The following is a 15484-nucleotide window of genomic DNA, read 5'->3' as shown; positions in this document are numbered from 1 at the left end:
GGAACTGGAAAAACTATGTGGTCAGCTTGAGGCCTGCTATGCCCAGATGAGTCATCCCTGTTGGATGAGAGAGGAGGTTTGGATTGGGGTCTAATATCCAAGGGGGGTACAGAAGATGAGGCCACAGGAAGGGAAATCAAATTTGATGAGGAAAAAGGTGCAATGAGGATAACTCTGCTCCTTAACCAATATGCTTTCTGCAGGAATTTGACAATTAGAGGTAATGGGGGATAAGCATAAAGTAGACCAGTCAGCCAATTGTGATACAGCATCTCTCAGTTTCTCCCCCAGAGGGGAATCGGGGCAAAGAACCTGCTGCACTTGTTGAGAGGAGAAGTGAAAAGGTCGCAGCATGGCTGGCCCCAGCAATGGAAAAATATCTCTGCTTCTTGGGCACTGACAGCCCACTTGTAGAGGCTTCAGAATGGATCTGTTTAGGCACCGTGCAAGCATATTGGCTTTCCCTGGTATGTGCTTTGCTATGAGAAAGCGTCTGGAAGAGATTGCCCATTGTTGCAGTGTCATTGCTTCTCGACAGAGCAGATAAGATCTGGTTCCTCGCTGTTTGTTGATGTACCAGACTACAGACATACCGTCTGTCTGAACTGCAATCAACCTAGAGGGTAGAGCATTTTGAAAGGCCTGCAACACTAGGAGGACCACTTTCTTTGTCAGGGCACTGATATGTGTACTGGCCTCTTTTGGGGACAACGTACCTTGGACTGCCCTTCCCAAGTAATGCCCCCCTCCAATTTGTGAGACATCCATGGTCACTGTGGCTGTCGGCAGCAGGAGAACAAAATAGACGGCCTTAAGAAACTTTGTACTAGTAAATCCACCACAGAAGATATTTTTTGCAAGCTTGAGAGATCCTGATTAGGGCGAACAAGGGCTGCTGAAGAATAGGCCACTGTACTGACAGAGTCCATTGCAGAATCTGCATATGAAATCTTACTATAAAGTAACCAGAGTAATTGCTGCTGCCATGGACCCTAAGTCTTGCAAAACTAGTCATGCTGAAAAAGAATGTGAGATCACTTTCATGACCTGCGATCTGAATGTCTGCACTCTTGTTGGAGGAAGTGATGTTCACTGATTGGTCATGTCTAGACAAGCACCTAAGAACTCTAGACTCTATGTAGGTGTGAGCTGTGACTTGCTCTAGTTCACTGTGATGCCTAGATGAAGGCATAATTGGAGCAAATAGTCCCTAGCTTGTAGCAGTAAATGCCTGGCTGCGGCAGTTAGGAGCCAGTCATCTAGGTATGGAAATACTCTGAATCCCAGCAGTCTCAAGTGAGCTGCTACTACCACCATGCATTTGGTGAACACCCTAGGGGCTGTGGAGATGCCAAAGGGCAGTGCTCTGAACTGGTAATGACTGGATCCCAGCCAAAGGCATAGTTATCTTCTGGAGCACCTGTTCATTTTGATGTGATAGCAAATTTGTTGAAGATCTATTGAGCACATCCAATTTTCCTTTTGCAGCAGGGGCAAAATGGACTGAATAATGACCAGAACCTTGAATTGTTCACGTATTGGTTTAGTTTGCTGAAATCCAGAATGGGTCTCAAGTCCCCTATCTTCTTTGGCACTAAAAAGAATCTTGATTAAGTTCTGGATCCTATTTGGTCTGGGGAACCTTTTGGATTACTCTTTTTTTTAGCAGCTTTTCTATTTCCAGTGCTGTCACCTCCCTCTGACTGGGTGGGACATTGGGGATTATTTTAAGTTTTGAAGGGGGAATTTGGGACAATGGTATAAAATAACCTCAGATATAATTATTGGCACCCAAGAATCTTTTGTGATGGATGTCCAGGCTTCGAGGTACAGAGACAAGTGTCCTCAACTGCCTACAGAGAGCAGCAGCCGGGCAAACTTTCCAGAGCACTAGTAGGGTTTATCTGAGAAAAAATTCCAACAACCCTGGGTTTGAAGGCCACCTGGACCATAGGGGCATTGTCTTCTGTTACAGATCCCCCCTATGCTTATGAAAGAACCATCTCCTCGTGAGTCTTGGAAAGGACCATGGGACTTCTGAAACTACATTTTTCTGCCTCCTCTTTGGTTCTGGGAAAAAGGTCTCAGAGGAGAAGAAAAATGGATCCCAAGGGCAGACAAGGTCTTCCCGTCTTGCTCACCTCTGGAGAGCATTACCTTCACCTTTGGGCCAAACAAGGAAAATCAGTCAAATGCAGCATTGATGAATATTTCAATGGCTGCAAAGCAATGGTCACAGAAGTGTACATGCACTTACCAAATCTGTCCAGGGTCCTAGACTCCTTGTTAGGGGAATGAACAGATGAGCTTTCCTCTGCAAGCTCTTTCTTAGTGACTGCTCCCACAACCATGGCATCTACCAGGACCCCCTTGCTCCAGTGTGTTCTGTCATGGGGGGGGGGGGGCTAAAAAATCTATCTGGTCACTTGGGGATAGGCTCCACAGTATATGGCTGTTTCTATGCATGGAGTGAGATAAGTTCTATTAGCTCATCAGCCAGGGGTGTCACCCAAGCCTTAGTCAGGCCAGACCAAAAAGCCTCCAGGAACACTGATTCCTCCTGGGAATGGGGCATCAGAAGACCAACATCCTTTCTGTTTTAGAAGTTCTAGTATTTCTCCAAAGGAGTCATCCTTGGGAGGAGATCTGGGGGACCGTTCTACTTCATTGAAGTGAGTGTCCTCAGTGACAGATTCCTGAAGGGAATCCAAGTGTCTCCTTTTGCACATTCTCTTCCGAGGGACCTCATCAGTAGGGTGGTCTGGTGAGGTATCAGAAGTGACAGGGGAGTCCTAACAGACTGACTGGAGACTTGAATGGGTTGGATGTCCCAGTGGAATAGAAATGATAGGCTATAAACTAAGACCTGATGGTGATAAAGAAATTGGATCTGAGGGGGGCAAATATGTCCTCTCTTTAGGCAAAGAGAAGGCCCTCTCCACTATCTCAAAGGCAGAGGATCTAGGAAAAACAGAGGCTGGCAGCACTACAGCTGAGCTTCCCTGTGCTGATGGAGTCAGACCCAAGCTGTCCACTGCCAAAGGACCATAAGGAAAGGATGACTCCAATAACTTTGGAGTCGATCCCAAGCCACTAGTGCTGATGCTTCAGCTCCAAGAGTCCTCCTGCTCTGAAAGAATTGGAGACAGAAGGTTCAAGGAAATGGTTGGAGTAGAAGAATGACCTATCTTTGGATCCAATAAGGATAACCCCAAGGATCATGGATCCAAGGACTGTGAAACCACAGGTCAGATAGGAGAAGGAGCTATTAATTGAGAGTCAGTAGTCGGTAGGCTTATGGGTCCAATGGGAGACAAAGCCATAGGAAATGCATTTCTTGAACCCTGTCAGCTTCTGTCATTATAAAGAAAAGATATTACACTTGATCTTAACCAGAAGATAGAGAACAATGTTAAAGTAGAAAAGGCAGAAACGTTTCTTTTAGGTAGAAAAGAAGGTAACAACAATGGTATAAAGAAATACCCTATAAAGGGTAGAAAATAGGGAAGGAAAGCAAAGGTACCAAAAATGGTACTTAAGGGAATACACAAGGATTAGGTATGAAAAGGAAGTATTCCCTGATAACAGAACCAAAAAAAACACTAGAAAGTAAGGGAGGACAGGTGAGGAAATTCAGAGGACATTAGAAATGCAAGAGAAATTTGACAAAAATACTCAAGTCCAGCAAATACTACAGTAAAAGTACGTCAAACAATAACACAATACTCAGCTAATAACTCTTACCACACATTTAACACTAATAAAAAATATACAGAAAATAGAAGAAATAACTATTATCTGTTAGGTTTTTGTAACAGAAGCTGCTTAACTCCTGCTCTTTCCACTTTACTTTGTTTTATGTAATTTCACTGATTATGTGTTATGCACAGTATGTCACTGATTTTATGTACTTTTGTGCCAGAATCATGAATGAAAAGGGTTGATGGACAAAAATTCCAGCAACCCTGGGTTTGAAGGCCACCTGGGCCATAGGGGCATTGTCTTCTGTTAGAGATCCCCCCTCTGCTTATGAAAGAACCATCTCCTCGTGAGTCTTGGAAAGGACCATGGGACTTGTGAAACTACATTTTTCTGCCTCCTCTTTGGTTCTGGGAAAAAGGTCTCAGAGGAGAAGAAAAATGGATCCCAAGGGCAGACAAGGTCTTCCCATCTTGCTCACCTCCGGAGAGCATTTTCTTTACCTTTGGGCTAGACAGGGAAAATCAGTCAAATGTAGCATTGATGAATATTTCAATGGCTGCAAAGCAATGGTCACAGAAGTGTACATGCACTTACCAAATCTGTCCAAGTTCCTAGACTCCTTGTTAGGGGAATGAACAGATGAGCTTTCCTCTGCAAGTTCTTTCTTAGTGACTGCTCCCACAACCATGGCATCTACCAGGACCCCCTTGCTCCAGTGTGTTCTGTCATGGGGGGGTTTAAAAAATCTATCTGGTCACTTGGGGATAGGCTCCATAGTATATGTCTCCTTCTATGCATGGAGTGAGATAAGTTCTATTAGCTCATCAGCCAGGGGTGTCACCCAAGCCTTAATCAGGCCAGACCCAAAAGCCTCCAGGAACACTGATTCCTCTTGGGAATGGGGCATCAGAAGACCAACATCCTTTCTGTTTTAGAAGTTGTAGTATTTCTCCAAAGGAGTCATCCTTGGGAGGAGATCTGGGGGACTGTTCTACTTCATTGAAGTGAGTGCCATCAGTGACAGATTCCTGAAGGGAATCCAAGTGTCTCCTTTTGCACATTCTCTTCCGAGGGACCACATCAGTAGGGTGGTCTGGTGAGGTTTCAGAAGTGACAGAGGAGTCCTAACAGACTGACTGGAGACTTAAATGGGTTGGATGTCCCACTGGAATAGAAGTGAGAGGCTCTAAACTAGGACCTGATGGTGATAAAGAAATGGGATCTGAGGGGGGGCAAAGATGTCCTCCCTTTAGGCAAAGAGAAGGCCCTCTCCACTATTTCAAAGGCAGAGGGTCTAGGAAAAACAGAGGCTGGCAGCACTAGAGCTGAACTTCCCTGTGCTGATGGAGTCAGACCCAAGCTGTCCACTGCCAAACGACCATGAGGAAAGGATGACTCAGATAACTTCGGAATCGATCCCAACCCTAGTGCTGATGCTTCAGCTCCAAGAGTCCTCCTGCTCTGAAAGGATTGGAGACAGAAGGTTCAAAGAAATGGTTGGAGTAGAAGAATGACCTATCTTTGGATCCAATGAGGATAACCCAAGGATCTTGGATCCAAGGACTGTGAAACCACAGGTCAGATAGGAGAAGGAGATATTAATTGAGAAGCAGTAGTGGGTAGGCTTATGGGTCCAATGGGAGACAAAGCCATAGGAAATGCATTTCTTGAACCCTGTCAGCTTCTGTCATTATAAAGAAAATATATTACACTTGGTCTTAACCAGAAGCTAGAGAACAATGTTAAAGTAGAAAAGGCAGAAACCTTTTTTTTAGGTAGAAAAGAAGGTAACAACAATGGTACAAAGAAATACCTTATAAAGGGTAGAAAAAAGGGGAAGGAAAGCAAAGGTACCAACAATGGTACTTATGGGAATACACAAGGATTAGGTATGAAAAGGAAGTATTCCCTGATAACAGATCCAAAAAAAACACTAGAAAGTAAGGGAGGACAGGTGAGGACATTCAGAAGACATTAGAAATGCAAGAGAAATTTGACAAAAATACTAAAGTCCAGCAAATACTACAGCAAAAGTACTTCAAACAATAACACAATACCCAGCTAATAACTCTTACCACACATTTAACACTAATAAAAATATGCAGAAAATAGAAGAAATAATTATTATCTGTTAAGTTTTTGTAACAGAAGCTGCTTAACTCCTGCTCTTTGCACTTTACTTTGTTTTATGTAATTTCACTGATTCTGTGTTGTGCACAGTATGTCACTAATTTTATGTACTTTTGTGCCAGAATCATTTATGAAAAGGGTTGATGGACAAGTTCATCTGCCTGGTTGTCAAACTGATAAATAAATAAATAAAAATTAAAAGGAAATAACTTAATAACAAAGGAAATGTCTAATTTAATACATAGGGAGACACAGAAGAGCAATAAGACCTCTGTGCCCATCAATGGTGAAGAAACTGAGGTAAAATAAGAAAGATTTATTTTCTTTTTCTTAAACAATAAATGATGTGATAGAGGTGAAAAAAATGACAGAAATTAGTACAAAATTGGAAAATAGGGGTTAAAATTGAACTAGGAAAGAAGCCCTTGCTGAGTGTTCTGAATCAGGTCTGACTCTGAAAGTGGCAAAATAGATATCAGGTTAGGTTAGGGACAAATGTATTACAGAAGACTGAAGGAGCTCAAGGTTTTAGGTGCTATTAACCACAACAAATACGAGTCTGAACAAAAAACTGCAAATACTAAATGGTAGCTCTTGCAGTGATTGAACTACTAATACCAATAATATAATTACCAAACTTTTTTTATTCAAACAACAAAAATACTTCTAAAGATTGAGCTCTTTCCTCCAACACAGTCTTCATTAAAATCTATTCAACCCATTTATTCTGTCCTTTTTAAATCATTCAACCAATTAAAATACATTTCTAAGTCACATGATACAAACAATATATAAAAATGCTTCTGTTACATTTTTCCCAAATGTGTCATTGTTATAAGACTATTCATTAAAAGCTTTTTTTTTTTTTTTTTTGCTATTTAATAAACTCTATATCTTAACAGGCATGATTTTAAATAAACTCATAATAGAGATCCTGTCATTAATTCCTGGAGGTTGATCTTTCCACAATCTCATTTGCCAATGCATCTCATTTAATTCTAATATACATTCTCACAGACCTCATGTAGGACTTTTATTTTGTCCACTATACAATATAAACATTTCTTAAAGCCAGTAGACTTAACTGCATGTCTCACTAAGGAGTTACTCATTTATCTCTTTTTATATCATAATTGTGTTCATAAATGCATTTTCTAAACTGACATTCCATTTTTCCTAAGTAGAAGGCAGGACATGTACTGCACTTAGTTAGATATATAATGACATTGGTCCCACAATTAATTTTACCTTGAATAAATAACTTTCCATATCCTTCCATTTCTACTTCTTCATGTTTTAAAATAAAATGTACTGATTATAGACACCATGTTTTCAATGCTCTTACTCCCACTTTTTGTAATCATTTGGACTGTAAAATATTCTTCATATTACATCCACATTTAAAAATAAATAAATAATGAGTCTGTCCCTAATATTTCTGCTACCTCGAGAAATTGCTTCATAACCAGCCAATTCATTTTAATAATATTTTTTCAGACTTTGTCCATTATATTTTATAATCATAGTCTTTTGATAGCTGTCATTCCCTTTTTTTCTTATTATTACCAGTACTTTCCAAACTACCTAACTTAAATGGCTTAAATATACCTCCTTCAAAAGCATATTTTTAACAGCTCCACTTCTGCAAGAAATGTATCTATCTTGGATACCATCCTGGCTAACCACACTATTTGCCCTTTATAATACTTTTCTTCTGAGCCATAAGGTAACTACTGTTAAAATGCAGATATGTATTCAGAACTAAAGAGAACATAACATTTTGGACGCAGGTCTTTAAAGATAATAACACACAGAAAATTAGATTTATAAAGCAGCATAAAATATTCAAAGAACTACCACTTGCTTTTTAAATGTTTGCTTACCTGCATGCTGCTGGGACTGTTATTTTGTTTTTAGATGAGGAAGCAAGGAACCTCTTGGATAACTTGGAGAAGGAGGGCTGAAAAATCAGAGATTCTCTAAATCAGCTTTCCCCCTCATCACACCTTTTGATGACCTATACAGAAGAAGATCCGAAAACTACATCCCTGTCCAAGGGAAAATTCAAAACTTGATTCTTGGCATCCCCTGGGAGATACTGAGAATGCAGCCAAGCAGATCTCCTCAAAACACTTCCCTGTGCCAGCAGCCCTGGAAGTAGTATTCAGAGTCATATGCATGCTTTAAACAATGTGCATGGACCTGGGAAATAGAAGAAACTAAATTAGACAAAACAGATTTCTCCTCACATAAGAAAACTGATGCCAAAACATTTCTCATACTTGTAAAATCAGCCAGGATAAACTTCAAAATATAAGCCTGGCAACTGAGAATTCTAAAAATTAAGGCTGCAGAAGCATACACCCCCCCCCCCCCAAAAAAAAGCTACCAAAAGCTCCCAAATGAGTGGGATTAGAATTAACAAAATGTTTAGCAGTAGCTGGTTTCACTAAAGCAATAGCTGTTGGGTCATGTCTGGGATTAGTGTACGAAAACTAAAAGGACAGAGGAAGTTTATATAATCTATCTGCTTCTTCAGGGGCAGCAGGCTGTTACAAAAAGCTCCTCCAAGGCAGACAGAACTGGAGAGACAGGTGAAAGTTCTAGAAATTCTGTTTATAACAAATCAAACTAATTTCTGCAGGATTGAGAAAACTCATGGTTTTCCCACTGAAAAAAGTTGTCTCAGAGAATGAGAACCTTTCACTGGGAGAATCAGATATCACACACTCATCAGATTTTGAAAAATAAATCTCTGGAGAAAGAATTGCATCTGTCTCTTCATTCCTCTATAAGTTCAATCTCTTTATCTCTTATCAGAAACAGCTTTATAAGAAGTGTCTAGAGCATACGCTTATGGAAGAAACTCAGATCCAAAATAAAGTACCTCATATTCTGGGCTGAAAAACTTTCTCCATTTATCAGCCAGAGTAGCTACAAGGAAAAGAATTATGCTTGCAGAACTTGAATATGGATTAATTTTGTTTTGCAACCACCTCAATCAAAACACAACTACTCTACAATACATCTCCAATAAAATATACCAATTCATTACCAAGTCTCCAGGCCATAAGCATCATTGTCTCACTCTAGCAAAAGCTAAATGCTGACCAGTAGTAGGCAGAGCTAACCTACTTCTGGGCTCCAAGCTCCTTAAAATACTGCACCAAGAGACCCCACCTCAACTCTCTATGAGCTCATCACAATCCAGACCAGGATAAATACTCCAGACTCCATCAACCAAAACTGCACATCTCTGACTACAGTGTCTTGGCATGCTCTTATAGGATCACAGAGATTACTAGGCTATCGACCCAGGGGTCATTTTAAGCCTAGCCATTTCAGCCCAATGCAATGCCATAGCAGTACTAGTTAATACCCAAGATTGCACTTAGTGAAGACTGAGAGAAAACACTTGGTAGAGAAATCCACTTTATATAACAGAGCAAAGCTTTTGGGTAGAACCCTTTGTCAATACTAATGCATAGACATCACATTACTACAGTTTAAATACAGGTCAACAGTCACATGACTAGCAGCCTAATGTAATCATGTGACAGCATTAATATAATTAATACAAAAATATAAAACGTAGTCAAATAATAATAAAAATACAAAATAACAAAGGTATTCTAAACCATAAGACATGTTAATATGCCTTCCAAGCAACATTAAAACATTAAAACCATATTTCATAATTTAGTATGCTGTATCTTAACCAGTATGGGTTTAAGGCTAACCATACTGTTTAGACCTGGAAAACAATCAGAGGCAAGTCTCAGAATCCATTCATACTCCTTGATTTCCAGGTAATTATTCTTGTCACCACCTCTAGGTGTAGGATAAACAACATCAATGACCCTAAACATAAACCTATGTTCACTACTACAAGTAGATATAAGTTTATACAGAGCATTCTTATCATGACATCTCCTAATTTCTGATTTATGTTCAGTAATACGCTCTTTTAATTTACGAGTGGTCTTCCCTACATAGAAGGAAGAACACGAGACACAGGTAGCCAAATAAACCACAAAAGATGAGACACAGGTCTGCAGATACTTTGAACCTATACATTTTACCACTAGTGGGATTTACAAATACGTTGCTATCGCTGTTCATAATATCAGCACAACAAACACAATTAAAGCACTTAAAAGTGCCTAAGTTTGCTGAAATGGGCATGGGTAAAGATCTAATGAAATCTTTGTAACATAACATACTTTTTATAGTTCTCATATTTCTATATGCAAAAGATGGTCTATCACCTACTATACATTTTACTTCATCTGAAGCCCTAAGAACAGTCCAATTTTTCTGAATAATCTGTTTGATATAACTCGTCCTTGTATTAAAGGAAGTAACATATCTCATAGCTGTCTTTGAGCTTAAATAGTTGTTCTTAACTTTATTTTTGGCTTCATTTACATTTGTAACTTCATCATCATTAATAATTAAGTTATGTGTGCCCTCTAGGAAAATTGGTTTCAAGTTTATCTTCCTATCAACTATGATTTTATTTTTCACATTAGATAGCAAATGTACATCATATCCACTAGACACAAAGTCTTCTGTTGTCTCATCTAACTGCAGTGAAAAAATAGTATCATTGGTATTTAACCTACTCACTCTACTAAATTGGGACATTGCTATACCTTTAAACACATGTGGAGCATGCATACTATTATAATGAATATATCTACCTGAATGTACTTCTTTCCTATGTACACTAGTGTGAATAGCACCTTCACATAACTGTAATTTAACATCTAAGAAGACTATAGTATTATCTGATGTTTCCATTTTAAATTTCAGAAAATCTGTAGTTGTGTTCAAATAATTCAAAAATTCATTCAACTCATTCATGCTGCCGTCCCAAATCATAAATCAATCATCCACAAAACATTGGTAAAAACATATCTTACCAAGAAACTGGTTTCTATCATTATAGATGTTATTTTTCTCCCATTGGTATAAAACCATGTTATGCAAATACGTACCCTGAACTGTTAAAGAAATGGCAGCAGCTTAATATCAAATTGAGCCTGGACTATATGTGCTTAATGAATGATTTCTTTTCTACCATTGAAGAAGATTATAAAAATGAAATTATTTCTCTGGAAAACAGTATTATGGAAATGCCTGCCTTTTCCACAATGTCTGATAGTTACCAACAAGTTTTGGATAGAATGCAGACGTTTGATAACCGAATGGAAGCAACTAAAAAACTGAAGCTGATACATGATATCAATGATTTCCAGAGAGGTAATATATTCTCCTGGCCGAAGATAGATTGTACCTCTCAGGTTAACCATAAACCAGCTCACCATAGAAAAGCATTAGATATACTTGATGAGTTTCAAGACACGACATCAGATTTGATGACTTCAGTACAAGTGGTTACTGCCCCTGTGTCCCTATCTACAACGGAACATGAATCTGGCCAGATGACATCACTTCCCTCTACAGCGTGCGTAGGCATGCAATCTAAAACGAAAAAGAAACAAGATGGTGAAGCTAGCGCCTCATCTAATGCTGGTAAAAAGTCCCAACAACTCACTATAAACTTTTCACATAAGTGTTTTCATTTAGAGCAACTTGAATCTGTCATGGAGAGGTCTCCATTATTGAGAAGACCGTCTACGGGACAATTGACAACCTCGAGCAAACGGAAAAGTGAAAGCCCTTTAGGACTGAACAAAATCAGCCGCAAATAGTAAAGGGTACGTTAAATCTTTCTAATTTTGATTTACAGGAAGCCCATTATTCTCTTTTAAGTAAGGGACTTAACTTTATACCCACCAGTACTGACAATTTGGTGAATGCGCTTACAGATTTGATGCAGTTTTCCAGAAACATTAACTTGAAACTCTTGTTTGGTGATACTGTTTTTACAGAAGGACAGTGTAAACGGCGCAGTACATTTATTCCTGTCAGTGTACCAATTGTGAAAACCTTCTATGATGTTTGCGAATTACAGATTAGGGCTTTGTATTCTACTAATTTGAAAAAAAAACTTATAATTTGACATTTGATGAATATAAGGCGCTTAGAAGTCTGCAGTTGGATAATGATATCATTGTCAAACAAGCAGATAAAGGTAGTGTAGTTGTCTTAATGGACCGAAATAAATATATGTCAGCAGTTTCTATGCTACTTGAAGATAGCAGTGCATTTAAGAGCATTACACATTTAGATGTAAAAAAATGTATAGGTTATGTAAATATGGTTATTTATGAGCTACAGTTGAATGGAGATATAAGTTTAGATTTATTTCATTACTTTACTGTATCATGCCCAGTTATTCCACATCTATATGGTATTCCTAAAATCCACAAATCTATTGTTAATCCACCGATGCGACCCATTGTTTCAGGTGCCGGTTGGATTACTGAACCAATTTCTTTGTATTTACAAAGACAGTTGCAACCGTATTTATCCAAATGCAATACTATTCTAAGAGATACTTCGGATTTTTTATGTAAATTACGTTTGTGGCACAATAGTGCAAAAGGTATGCTAGAGCAGGGCAAATATTATTTTGTTACATTGGATATTGCCTCTTTATTTACTGTTATCCCTAATGATATTGGGGTTGAATTGTTAAGAGAATTTTTATTCTCGCAATCAACATTTAATAGTAAACATATTGAAAATATTTGTTGCCTCATGGACGTGGTTTTGAAAAATAATGTGTTTTTATTTAATGAATCCTTGTTTCTTCAGCTCACTGGAGTAGCTATGGGTACTTCGGTAGCAAATACATATGCTAACCTGGTTTTATACCAATGGGAGAAAAATAACATCTATAATGATAGAAACCAGTTTCTTGGTAAGATATGCTTTTACCAACGTTTTGTGGATGATTGTTTTATGATTTGGGATGGTAGCATGAATGAGTTGAATGAATTTTTGAATTATTTGAACACAACTACAGATGTTCTGAAATTTAAAATGGAAACATCAGATAATACTATAGTCTTCTTAGATGTTAAATTACAGTTATGTGAAGGTGCTATTCACACTAGTGTACATAGGAAAGAAGTACATTCAGGTAGATATATTCATTATAATAGTATGCATGCTCCACATGTGTTTAAAGGTATAGCAATGTCCCAATTTAGTAGAGTGAGTAGGTTAAATACCAATGATACTATTTTTTCACTGCAGTTAGATGAGACAACAGAAGACTTTGTGTCTAGTGGATATGATGTACATTTGCTATCTAATGTGAAAAATAAAATCATAGTTGATAGGAAGATAAACTTGAAACCAATTTTCCTAGAGGGCACACATAACTTAATTATTAATGATGATAAAGTTACAAATGTAAATGAAGCCAAAATTAAAGTTAAGAACAACTATTTAAGCTCAAAGACAGCTACGAGATATGTTACTTCCTTTAATACAAGGACGAGTTATATCAAACAGATTATTCAGAAAAATTGGGCTATTCTTAGGGCATCAGATGAAGTAAAATGTATAGTAGGTGATAGACCATCTTTTGCATATAGAAATATGAGAACTATAAAAAGTATGTTATGTTACAAAGATTTCATTAGATCTTTACCCATGCCCATTTCAGTAAACTTAGGCACTTTTAAGTGCTTTAATTGTGTTTGTTGTGCTGATATTATGAACAGCGATAGCAACGTATTTGCACATCCCACTAGTGGTAAAATTTATAGGTTCAAAGTATCTGCGACCTGTGTCTCATCTTTTGTGGTTTATTTGGCTACCTGTGTCTCGTGTTCTTCCTTCTATGTAGGGAAGACCACTCGTAAATTAAAAGAGCGTATTACTGAACATAAATCAGAAATTAGGAGATGTTATGATAAGAATGCTCTGTATAAACATATATCTACTTGTGGTAGTGAACATAGGTTTATGTTCAGGGTCATTGATGTTGTTTATCCTACACCTAGAGGTGGTGACAAGGATAATTACCTGGAAATCAAGGAGTATGAATGGATTCTGAGACTTGCCTCTGATTGTTTTCCAGGTCTAAACAGTATGGTTAGCCTTAAACCCATACTGGTTAAGATACAGCATACTAAATTATGAAATATGGTTTTAATGTTTTAATGTTGCTTGGAAGGCGTATTAACATGTCTTATGGTTTAGAATACCTTTGTTGTTTTTGTATTTTTATTATTATTTGACTACGTTTTATATTTTTGTATTAATTATATTAATGCTGTCACATGATTACATTGGACTGCTAGTCATGTGACTATTGACCTGTATTTAAACTGTGATAATGTGATGTCTACGCATTAGTATTGACAAAGGGTTCTACTCAAAAGCTTTGCTCTGTTATATAAAGTGGATTTCTCTACCAAGTGTTTTCTCTCCTTTGTGTTCTGCAGTTAGTGATTTTCACTTAGTGAAGACTGCCCATGTCCAGGAGGGTTGTGGGCACTACCCCCAGTAACAATTTACAGTGCCCTATCCACTCATCCAGGTTCCTCTTGAACAGTGTCATAGAGGTGCTCTGTTTCAAATGAATTGGTAGCAAGTTCCAAAGTTGCTGGGAGATAAATCCATCCCTCCAGCATATCCTGTTTAAGTCGCAGGCCATATTAAAGTCCCTGGAATGGGTAGCCCTAGACCCATTTGATTTATGGATATGTAGTAAGTTCATGAGGTTTGGGTGTTGGGTTGCTCTGCAGGCCAGGCATAAGTCTCCCCTAAGAAGTCTATACGATATGAAGTATAATGACAGGGATTTTAGTTGGTCCGTGTAAGGCACATGCTGGAGGCCCTTGATCTTCTTTGTTAGAATCCTCTCAGGTCTCTCTAACTGCTGTATGTGCTTGGCATGGTACATACAGAATGGGGCGTTATACTCAATTACGGATCAGATAAGTGCTGAGTATAGGAGTGTTATAACTTCTTTTCCTCTCGAGGCGATGCCTTTACTAATCAAGTAAGCTACATGGAAAGCTTTCCTTACAATGGTAGACATCTTACAGAAATCTCTAGTTATGATAAATTCTGATCATAACTCAAAACTGTTTTTTTCAAATGCAAAATAAATGCAAATGCCAGAAAACTAGACACATCACAAAAACCTAGATTATCTCAAAACCATATCTCTGTGCTAGACCTCTATATGTCAAGCTCAATACTGCCTTGACTCTTTTGCTACCTATGGGTGTCTCATATGTAAACATGTATACGGTATCATTATTTTAAGTTAACCTAAATTGTTCATATGTTACATGCATGACTTTATACTTCTCACCAGGGCTTTAGCTAATGAGACTACAGCTAGCACACAGAGCAAATGAGCAACTTCCAGAAACCATCTGTTTTAATGCAGAAGTATTCAATGTAGCAGGAGATGGAATTTCTCTGCAGAGAACATTATTTTTTTAGCAGTAGCAGGAATGGCTGAAACAACAAGGAATGCAATGTCTGTGCAGCAGTTAATGCTTACTTTTTTTTTTTTTTTTTTAGCATTAGTGGGGAAAAGAAAGGCTGCAACAAGACAAACTGGAGATGCACCTGTTGCATCAGTATTAACGTCTACCAAAACAAGGAACGCACTAAATAAATAGATTTTCTTTGTTGTTCTTCAGCATCAAGAGAGATCCACCTGCTGTAACAGCATTAGTCAATAAGAGGTGGAGATAGACTTTTTTTTTAT

Source organism: Protopterus annectens, chromosome 4.part0 (assembly GCF_019279795.1).
Source record: "Protopterus annectens isolate FY-2018-M chromosome 4.part0, PAN1.0, whole genome shotgun sequence".
Lineage (NCBI taxonomy): Eukaryota > Metazoa > Chordata > Ceratodontiformes > Protopteridae > Protopterus > Protopterus annectens.
The sequence above is the reverse complement of the archived record's forward strand: the minus strand, read 5'-3'. Positions refer to the sequence as shown.